Here is a 12,074-nt window from a genome sequence, read left to right as displayed (position 1 = left end):
GAATGGACGAGATCCGCGCCTTGATGAGGAACCGGCATCCTTCCACTTCTTCATACTCAAGACGGAGCCGCTCGAGTCGACACTGCGACGACACCTTCTCTGATTCAAGTACATCGTCATCGAACACTCTTCGACGAGCCGCGCGTCAAGATCGTCATGCATCTCGCAACCCACTACATGACAAGCATTCCCAAGAGCAAGTCGATGAGCAAGTCCCTCGTCCTCAATCAAACCAAGTCACTTTTGCTCAAGCTCAAGAACGGCAACGACTACGGCGCCAAGAGGAAGAATGAGCGCGTCTATACCAAGAGGAACAAGACGCCGAGGCTCAACGTCTTCAACAACAACAACGAGAAGCGCAAGCTCTTGAGGCGCAACGTGCCCTTCGAGATTCGAGCCGAGCCATTGCCAACCGCAATCATGAGCGGTGCAATCAAGAGGAAGCCCTTCGAGAAGAAATCCAAGAGAGGAACTACCAACCGCGTGTGCAACGTGAAGCTCCACAAGGTCCTCCACAAGCTCGTCAAGTTCCACCTCAACCTCAAGTTCAACAAGAGCAAGTTGATCATGGACTTCCTCCGCGACAAGAGCAACATGAGGATGACTATCCTCCACGTCAAGGACGTCATCATCACCATCGCCAACAACACAATGAAGAACAACGCTATGGAAAGCTCAAGTTCACTATGCCCAACTTCAATGGAAGCAATGATCCGGAAGAGTACCTCTCATGGGCATTGAAAGTCGACAAAATTTTCCGCTTGCACAACTATGAGGAAGAGAAGAAGATCGCTATGGCATCACTTGAGTTCCAAGATTATGTGCTCATATGGTGGGAACAAGTACTGGAACGCCGTCAAGCAAGAGGTGAACCACCAATCACAACTTGGGCTCAAATGAAGGATGTCATGTGAGCACGTTTTGTGCCAACCTACTACAACCGCGATCTCTTCAAGAAGCTACAACTCCTCAAGCAAGGAATAAAGAGTGTTGAAGAATACTACAAGGAAATGGAGATAGCCATGATTCGAGCCAATGTCACGGAAGATGATGAGCAAACAATGGCACGTTTCTTGAATGGACTCAATCATCCCATCAAGAAGATTGCCGACTTCCAACCCTATTCCAACCTCATTGAGCTCGTACATCAAGCAACCAAGGCGGAACGTCAAGTGCAAGATGACTTCAAGTACGCCAAGTACTCATCCAAGACCTACGGTTTCTCCAGCACCCAAGCTTCAACGACTCCTTCAACATCTACATCAACCAAACCCTATCAAAGCAATGACGAAAAGTCAAGTTACAAGAAAACTTCGGCAAGTTCAAGTCGTCTTCCTCCTAATACAAGCAACTTCAAGCCGCGTGCTTCATCATCTACTCCAACCGATGAGACCGTCAAAACAAGCTCCTTCAAGTGTTTCACTTGCGGCGGCCGAGGCCACAAGTCTTTCCAATGCACAAACAAGTGCACCATGATCCTCAACGACGACGGCACATATGACTCGATGAGTGAAGAGGAGATGGAAGCCCTTGACCAAGTGGCCATGCACCGGCGTGTGAACGAGGATGAAGATGATCAAGTCTTTTGTGATGAGGATTCGAGCCTCGCTCTCGTTGTCTCCAAAGTCTTGACACTTCAACATCAACAAGAAGAAGACCAACGATGCCACATCTTCCACACTAAGGCCGGCATCAATGGAAGGTCCGTCAAGGTCATCATCGATGGAGGTAGTTGTCACAACTTGGCAAGTGAAGAATTATGTTCCAAGCTTCAATTGGTCAAGAGGAAGCACCCGCACCCCTACAAGGTTCAATGGCTAAGTGACTCCGGCACTATACGAGTCGAGCATACGGTCCAAGTATCCTTCAAAATTGGTGCTTATGAAGACACTCTCGAGTGTGATGTGGTCCCAATGACCGTTTGCCACCTCCTCCTTGGGCGGCCATGGCAATTCGACCGTGGTGTCTTCCACAATGGGCGTACAAACCACTATACCTTCAAGATGAAAGGAAAAGAATATGTCCTATGACCCATGTCTCCTAGTCAAGTGATAGCCGACAAACAAGCCACCAACCAAAGAGAGAAGAGTGAGAAAGTGAGCTACCAAAAAGTGAGTGAGAGCCACAAGCCAAACTTGAGCGCCTCTTCGCCTAGAGAGAAAAACCTCATCTTATTTGCCACCAAAAGTGAGATAAGAGAAGTGTGTGAGAACCCATCGAGTGTGATGCACTTTGTCCTTGTGTGCAAGGATGGAGAGCCTACAACTAACACCTCTCACGAGCTACCTTTAGTGTTTCAATCTCTTTTGCAGGAATTCAAAGATGTTTTCCCTGATGAGCTATCTCCGGGTCTACCTCCACTACGAGGCATTGAGCATCGAATCGACCTCATCCCCGGAGCGCCACTTCCAAACAAAGCTACATACCATGTCAATCCCGAAGAAACCAAGGAGATTCAACGGCAAGTACAACAACTCATCGACAACGGTCATGTACGTGAAAGCCTAAGCCCATGTGCCGTTCCCGTTATACTTGTGCCTAAACCCGATGGAAGTTTCTGCTTGTGTTCCGATTGTAGACCCATAAACGCCATTACTGTTCGATATAGGCATCCCATTCCTCGCTTAGATGATATGCTTGATGAACTTAGCGGAGCCAACTTTTTCTCCAAAATTGATCTTAAAAGTGGCTATTATCAAATCCGCATTCAAGAAGGTGATGAATGGAAAACCCCTTTCAAAACAAAATTTGGCTTATATGAGTGGTTAGTGATGCCTATGGGTTTGTCGGAAGCACCCGGAACTTTCGTGCGTCTTATGCATCATGTGCTTAGACCTTACATTGGAGTCTTCATTATGGTTTACTTTGATGATATCCTTGTGTTTAGCAAAACCATGAAAGAGCACATTAATCATGTTAAATCTGTGTTGCAAACCCTCCGCAAGGAAAGCCCTTATGCGAACTTGAAAAAATGCACTTTTGGCGTTGACAAAGTGGTTTTCTTAGGTTTTGTTGTCTCTTCCAAGGGTGTCCATGTTGATGAAACTAAGATTAAAGCAATTAAAACTTGGCCCCAACCCACCAATTTGCAACAAGTGCTAGTTTCTCTTGGTCTTGCCGGATTTTATCGCCGGTTTGTGAAAAACTTTAGCACAATTGCCGCTCCTTTGCATGCTTTGAGTAAGAAGAATGCACCTTTTGTTTGTGGATCTTTACAATCCACCGCTTTTGATGAGCTCAAGTCTTTGCTTACTCATGCTCCGATTCTTGCTTTGCCCAACTTTGAGAAAACATTTGAGGTTCATTGTGATGCAAGTGGTACCGGAATTGGCGGAGTTTTGATGCAAGAAAATTGAGCCATTGCTTATTTTAGTGAAAAACTCTCCGTTGCTCAACTTAACTACCCAATCTATGACAAAGAATTGTATGCTTTAGTGCGTGTGCTACATGTTTGGAAACATTACCTTAGACCTCATGAATTTGTCATCCATACCGATCATGAAACGCTTAAGTACTTAAAAGGCCAAACTAAGTTGAACAAGCGTCATGCCAAATGGAGTGAATTCATTGAATCTTTTCCTTATGTTATCAAGTACATTAAGGGTAAAGAAAATGTTGTTGCGGATGCACTTACACGCATATGCATGCTTGTCACTAAACTTGAGTTGAATGTTATTGGTTTTGAGCATATAAAAGACTTGTATGAGTATGATCCTTCTTTTGCTACTCCTTATGCTCAGTGTTTGACACACACGTCTTGGAAACAATACTACATAAAGGATGATTATCTTATGATAACTAACAAACTTCGCATTCCCGAGTCTTCTCTTCGTTTGCTCCTTTTGCAAGAGGCTCACGGAGGTGGACTCATGGGACACTTTGGACGCGACAAGACTTTTGCCACGCTCTCCAAGAACTACTTTTGGCCCAAGATGTTCCGTGACGTCTCACGCTTCACCAACCGTTGCTCTACATGTCGCAAAGCTAAGTAAAAAGCTCAATCCCATGGTCTTTACATGCCCCTTCCTATTCCTTATCAACCTTGGGAAGACATTAGCATGGATTTTGTACTTGGTTTGCCTAGAACTCAAAATGGCAAGGATTCCGTCTTTTTTGTTGTGGACCGATTTTCTAAGATGGCACATTTCATTCCTTGCAACAAGATAGACGATGCTTCACATATTGCCAATCTCTTTTGTAGGGAAATCTTGCGACTTCATGGAGTGCCAAAGACGATTGTCTCGGACCGCGACGTCAAGTTCTTGAGTTACTTTTGGAAGACCCTATGCGCCAAGCTCGGAATCAAGCTATTGTTCTCTTCGGCATACCATCCTCAAACCGACGGCCAAACGGAGGTGACGAATCGTACACTCTCCACTCTACTTCGCGTGTTGATCAAGTGGAACATCAAGGAGTGGGAGGCGTGCCTACCAATCGCCGAGTACGCCTACAACCGAGCAAGACATTCGACAACCGCAAGTCCCCTTTCGAGGTCGTCTACGGCTTCAACCCGTTGTCCCCATTGGACATTCTACCTCTTCCTCTACAAGAGCGCACCAACCTCGACGCAAGTGCCCGTGCAAGCTACATCAAGAAGATGCATGAAGATACAAGGCACACCATCGAACGCCAAGTACAACGCCTCGCGACCAAGCTCAACGTCAACAAGCACCCCATGATATTCAACATTGGAGACCTAGTGTGGCTACATCTTCGCAAGGACCGCTTCCCCAACGAACGCAAGTCCAAGCTTCTACCTCGCACCGATGGACCTTTCAAGGTGCTAGCACGCTACAACAACAATTCTTACAAGATCGATCTCCCATGCGACAAGTACAACGTGAGCGACATCTTCAACGTCTCCGATCTCTCCCCGTACCATGGTGATGAGGATTTTGATCCGAGTTCGGATCTTTCACAAGGGGGGGGAGGAGATGATGCGGAGCATCCCTCGCTCATCCCAATGGACGTGCCTACATCTCCCTCAACACCACTTGGACCCATGACACGAGCCCGAGCTAAGGCTATTGAAGATAAGGTGAACTCGCTCCTCTCCGAAGTCCCTCTTCCTACTCGCGAGACATGGCTACTACCTCATTCGGAAACTCTGCGTGTGATCAGGTGCCTGGAAGCGAGCCACGGAACAGCTACATACGAGAGCCAAGATGGCGAGGACCCCAAGCATGTTGAAGAAGAAGAAGAGATGCTGCTGAAGCTACAGGCATCGGACGTCCGACCAAGCCCGGACGTCCGACGACTCCCAGGCCATGGACGACCGACGCCCTCCGGACGTCCGGCAGCTGGGCACCCGAACCGAAACTACGGACGACCGAAACCACCGGATGTCCGACCGATGCACGCCCGAACCGAATCTACGGACGACCGACGACTTCCGGACGTCCGGACCGTCACGAAACTCCGGACGACCGACCCCTCCGGACGTCCGACGCGCCCACGACAGAGCTGATTCTACGGACGCCCGAGCCGACCGGACGTCCGGACCGTCCCGAGCCTCCGGACGTCCGACGCCTTCCGGACGACCGACACCTGAGTGACCGCTCCTGTGGGCTGGAGCCCTTGTACCCCTTCGCTTTGACTTCCATTTGCACTAAGACTATAAATAGGACGCCCCCACCTCCTAGGGAGGGTTAGCATAGGTTTAGCTCATATTTCATGTGAGAGCCTTGCTCATCCACTTGGCTACTTCTCCTCGGAGCTCAGGACCTCTTCGGAGAAGATCCCCCAAGCGGATTCAAGACCCCTTTCTAGGGAAGACCATCAAGACCTCCGTACGGAGAAGAACTGTTCCTTTGTATCCTTACCTTGGTTGATTGTGGATCATATGTTACTCTATGTTGTCGGTGATCTAGCACACATGTGATTGATTCTATGTCGGTTTAGTGTTTCTCTCCCTCGTTTTCCTTGTGTTTCCCCTTTGTGCTTCCGTGTGTTCTTCGTGATTCCCTGTAGGATCCACTCCGAACGTGAAAGATCGTCCACATAGGGTTCCACCCTACATCAGATTGTCTTGCGTACCGCGCTTTCGGTGGGTCTCCTTCGACGTGAGCTGCGAAGCATCACCCCCGGTGTCGAGGGTGCACGGCGACGTGTTCGTGTGCGAACACACTTTTTGGCGACTCCGCTGGGGACGAAGCTTTGAACGGTCTCCGGCCCGTTCTTGCTACGAAGAGATCGTTATCTAGGGTTTGCAATCTGCAAAGGTAATATGAATACCCAAGTCACATATGCAGATGCAAATAATGCATATGTTGTTGCTAGATCATCTAATGAGCATAATGTATCGGCTAGCCCTAGCTTTATCAATCATGCATCTAATTGTGTGCAAGAGCCGATGCAACATAATCTTCATGCTTCAACTCTTTATAATTTTAGCAACATGCAACATATGTATCCCAACTCTCATGCATCGGCAACCCCACAAATCTATATGCCGATGAACAACATGATGAGTTTGGTTAATCAAGTTGAAACACCCCATGTAGGAACTTTCAATGGCATGCAACATAGTGTTTCATCTTTTTATTCATCGGCAACTAATTTGCAACATGTTAATCCAAACATGCTGGTGGATAGGGGAATTGGCCATGATACTACTAGTTATTTGGCCAATTACCCTCAAACATCATATGCTACACCTAATGCTACTAACTTTTTGGCACCATACGCAACTGTTGATAATTCGGCTCCACACCTTCATGGTCATGGCCGAATAAGTGAAACTTCTGCAGGAGCACAAATGCCTTCACCTACTACCGTGGCATATCATGTACCCCCTACACAATTTGATGAGGACATGACTACCTTGGATATGACCAAAAATATTGCATATATGCATATTTGTCAGGTGATTTCTAGTGCAAACTATTCAATAATCTATTTATGTTATCCAGAACAAAAATACTTCACACACTTTTGTGTTTTGTCTAATTGCAGGTGTATGGGACATTTGTAAAATCCACATATGAAGATAAGGAAGAAAGAGATGTTTATTTGCTGTCCAAAAAGTTCTCTCACGTCACTTTTGGCCCAAGAGAAGATAGAGTCCAAGTCTCTCACGTTCTGGATTCAGATTTGGACTGCACAGACATACCTGACTCAAAACGCACACAAGTTTTTCATACGGACTCCGAATTGGGTGATTCTTTTTTTGTTGGAAACTAGATTTCGTGCACTTTCCAACCCAATTGGAATCACCTTCAAATTCGTCCGGAGCGTTGAGTTGTGGACGAAACAATCTGATGCTGCAGCAGAATCCGAGTCAAACTACAAGTCCAAAGGTGTTACATCACCTCCACTTGGGCCCATTGGCCTTGTACCACCTAGATTTAGTTTTAGGCTGCCTTGGGACGTCCTCCCACCTCCTTGGCCGCCACCCCTTGCTCCTATATAAGTAGATCCATCTAGTAGCTTTTCCTTGGGATTTGTTTAGTTAAAAGTTAGCCATTGCAACTTCGTGTACTTTGTTTGTGTCCAACGACCAGACCAAGACCGTTTACGGATCCCCACCTTTATCAATACTTCATCTATATTCGCAATATTCAGATTGATTTATCATATTCTTGCTTGTTCTTCGATTGCTTGCAGGAATAGACCTTCGTGGTCAGGTTGATTATGCTCTGGCGTGGTCAATAACCTCTCGGAGTTGGTTTAGCGATTGCTAAGGCGCAACGTCGTGCACGTTTGTAGTCGAATCGTCAAAGTCGTCTCCACCAAATCGATAGTTATCATCTCATCGAAAGATCGGGACACCCCCACCTCTAACAAGTGGTATCAGTTTTCAGGTTGCTCGGTGAGAATTTCCAGTTTTCCTAGATTAGATTTATTTTCTTACCTATTTTCCAAGAAAAAGCCACAAAAAAGAGTTAGATCTATTCATCCTTGGTCCAAGCCAGTCTGAGCCTTTGCAATTTTCTTTTCATTGCTTGCATAGTTGAATTATCGGTTGCATCGTCGTGTCGAGTTGCTGGTCTTAGTGTCTAGTTCGTTTAGAGTTTCGAGTTCTGTTCACATTAGTCACGTCGCCGCTGCATCGTTATCCCTTCCGCTGTCCACCACCCATCCATCAATTTCCTCCACGTGCTACCCACCGTTCATTGTCATAATCATAGTTGAGATCGTTCCCATCTTCGCTTGATCCAATCTACATCTTATCTAGTTTGTTTTGGAAAGAGGGAGAAAAAAGAAAAAGAAAAAAAAAGCGTGAGAAAAAAAAAGAGAGAAGAAAAAAAATTGGATCTATCTAGAATCAATCTCGTACCTGAATTCGGATTGGAATCTGTTTTGCGCACTGTTCAGTAAAACAGGTGTATCTTCCTCATACGAAATCCGTTTTGGCTCCGTGAGTACTCAAATTGAAGATAGCGACGAGCCGCATCTAAATAGTTGCAGAAGCTAGTTCAATATTTGACACCTCAAAATCGGCTTCTAAATAGGTCTTTTTGCCCTCCGAAGTTCGTGAACACAGCTTGTTCCAATTTTTCAGGCTAGTTTTAGAATTCTTTGACTCCTCATATCAACTCGGAATTGAGTGATTCTTTTTGCATTGGAAAGCTTGAGTTAGTAGCATTCTTTGAAAGAATTTATCAGAAAATTGTCTCAAACTTTTCAAGAGGAAAGTTGGAGAGAGAGTTGTTGTATATCCTGCTTGGCAGTTGTTTTTCATCATTATCTTCACTGCCGTTGTGATCTTCACTTATATCTTGCTGTCAAGAGCTACTTAGTATCCTTCATTGATGCTAGTTGTGCTACGCCGTGACCTTATTAGTGTTCTAGGCTCGCGTCTCTAGTCCGGTCTAGCCTAGGACCAGCACAATACCGTCGTTGAGCGTTTATTCAACATTGCATCTTTGAATTGATTATTGCTAATCTTTTGCTACCATATATAGCCAACCCAGCTCCACATATTTCTACACCGTGTATACGTACGCTCCCCTGGCAATCGCTTTACTCAATATTCGGAGTTACTTGACACCGCTGGTTGCCGATCACCGCCTGCTGCATGGTAAGAACTTGTAAGACATTGATATTTTCTTTACTGTGAGCGTTTTACCACCACATCCTAGTAGTTAGAGGAACATTATTTTTGGGTTTTGTTTCTTGTTCTACTAATCATGTCAGGATCCAGAGTCAATTCATGGGCTTTGTCGATCGCGGGAGACGTGACACCACCTTTGCAAATACCACAACCATCACGAGAGGTGCACAAACATCCAAATGCACATGATCAGGTTAATGTATCTATACCACCATTTAATGGCCGTTTTAAACCCGCTTTATATATTGAATGGGAGTTCCACATAAAAAAATTATTTGCTTCCCATAATTTCGATGAACATAAAAAGGTTAAGGTTGCGGTTGGTTCTTTCACTGGTTATGCTTTGGTTTGGTGGAGTGAATATTGTCGGTTACACCCTGATTATATACCTACTACTTGGGATGATTTGAAACTTGCCATGCGACATACTTTCGTCCCTGCTTATTATACTCGTGACATGATTAAAAAGTTGCAACACTTAAAGCAAGGTAGTGAAACTGTAACAAAATATTATGATGATTTACAAACTACCTTGTTGCATTCCTCTTTAGAAGAAAGTGAAGATGATTTTATGGATAGATTTTGGGGAGGATTAAACCGTGATATTCAAGAGATACTAATTCATGAAGAGTGTTATCCTATGGACCATTTGTTTCATCTTGCTTGCAAAGCTGAACAGGAAATAAAACGACGTGTTGGCCACGAGGAGAACAAGTGCACGGTGCACATTCCAAGAGTTGATATGATTGTTCCTTCAACTACTAGGCATACTATGACAACCACATCCGTTGTTGTCAGGACTACATCACCACCACCATGTGACACATCACCCCCGAGAGTGGCTACCTCATGTGAGTTGATCATAAGAGGTAATGACAAAGGTACTGATCTTCCATCTCTACATGAGAATGATGAATGCCTTGTCAATTTGAGTGCACCATCTGATGAGCTACCCACTACTTTGATCACACCACCTATTTTAGAGGACTACGTTGATAATTTGACTTTGCCATGTGATCAAACAACTGAAATACCAACAATTTTGAGTGCACCCATTGAATTAACTATTGATGCAAAAGAACCAATGTTTAATCATTTTGATATGACCTCTAATCTTGGTAATGATTCTGTGTTGAATGACTTATTGCATGTTTGCTTATTTAAGCATGTTGTAGCATGTAAATTTGATGCAAGTAAGGTTTATTCACCAATGTTGGGATGGTTTAATGATGAACATTGTCAATCTTTTGAAATGAATAAGAGCTTCACTTATATGTGCAAACTGAGTTGCAATATTTTCATGCCTTCTACTTCTTGTGCTAATTTTTTGGCTTTAGATTTTATGAACTATGCAAGTTACTCATCTATTCATGTGTCATATATGCAAAAATCAAGGGAAGTAAAAATGGATGACATATACATATACAACATGTACACCTTGTCTCTTTTGTTAGCCACATTTCAGATTAAGCAACGCCGAGGACGGCTTTATTTTCAAGAAGGGGAGGATGATGAGGACATGACTACCTTGGATATGACCAAAAATATTGCATATATGCATATTTGTCAGGTGATTTCTAGTGCAAACTATTCAATAATCTATTTATGTTATCCAGAACAAAAATACTTCACAAACTTTTGTGTTTTGTCTAATTGCAGGTGTATGGGACATTTGTAAAATCCACATATGAAGATAAGGAAGAAAGAGATGTTTATTTGCTGTCCAAAAAGTTCTCTCACGTCACTTTTGGCCCAAGAGAAGATAGAGTCCAAGTCTCTCACGTTCTGGATTCAGATTTGGACTGCACAGACATACCTGACTCAAAACGCACACAAGTTTTTCATACGGACTCCGAATTGGGTGATTCTTTTTTTGTTGGAAACTAGATTTCGTGCACTTTCCAACCCAATTGGAATCACCTTCAAATTCGTCCGGAGCGTTGAGTTGTGGACGAAACAATCTGATGCTGCAGCAGAATCCGAGTCAAACTACATGATAGAGGCGAGGGTGTCCCGATCTTTCGATGAGATGATAACTATCGATTTGGTGGAGACGACTTTGATGATCCGACTACAAACGTGCACGACGTTGCGCCTTAGCAATCGCTAAACCAATCTCCTGAGGTTACTGACGATGCCGGAAGCACGGTCAGCCTGACCACGAAGGTCTATTCCTGCAAGCAATCGAAGAACGAGCAAGAATATGATAAAGCAATCTGAATATTGCAAATATATATGAGGTATTGATAATGGTGGGGATCCGTAAGCGGTCTTGGTCTGGTCGTTGGACACAAACGAAGTACACAAAGTTGCAATGGCTAACTTTTAACTAAACAAATCCCAAGGAAAAGCTACTAGATGGATCTACTTATATAGGAGCAAGGGGTGGCGGCCAAGGAGGTGGGAGGACGTCCCAAGGCAGCCTAAAACTAAATCTAGGTCGTACAAGGCCAATGGGCCCAAGTGGAGGTGATGTAACACCTTTGGACTTGTAGTTTGACTCGGATTCTGCTGCAGCATCAGATTGTTTCGTCCACAACTCAACGCTCCGGACGAATTTGAAGGTGATTCCAATTGGGTTGGAAAGTGCACGAAATCTAGTTTCCAACAAAAAAAGAATCACCCAATTCGGAGTCCGTATGAAAAACTTGTGTGCGTTTTGAGTTAGGTGTGTCTGTGCAGTCCGAATCTGAATCCAGAACGTGAGAGACTTGGACTCTATCTTCTCTTGGGCCAAAAGTGACGTGAGAGAACTTTTTGGACAGCAAATAAACATCTCTTTCTTCCTTATCTTCATATTTGGATTGTACAAATGTCCCATACACCTGCAATTAGACAAAACACAAAAGTGTGTGAAGTATTTTTGTTCTGTATAACATAAATAGATTATTGAATAGTTTGCACTAGAAATCACCTGACAAATATGCATATATGCAATATTTTTGGTCATATCCAAGGTAGTCATGTCCTCATCATCCTCCCCTTCTTGAAAATAAAGCCGTCCTCGGCGTTGCATATT

This window comes from Triticum aestivum, chromosome 2B (genome assembly GCF_018294505.1).
Source record: "Triticum aestivum cultivar Chinese Spring chromosome 2B, IWGSC CS RefSeq v2.1, whole genome shotgun sequence".
NCBI classification, from domain to species: Eukaryota; Viridiplantae; Streptophyta; class Magnoliopsida; order Poales; family Poaceae; genus Triticum; species Triticum aestivum.
This window is presented reverse-complemented; position numbering follows the sequence as displayed.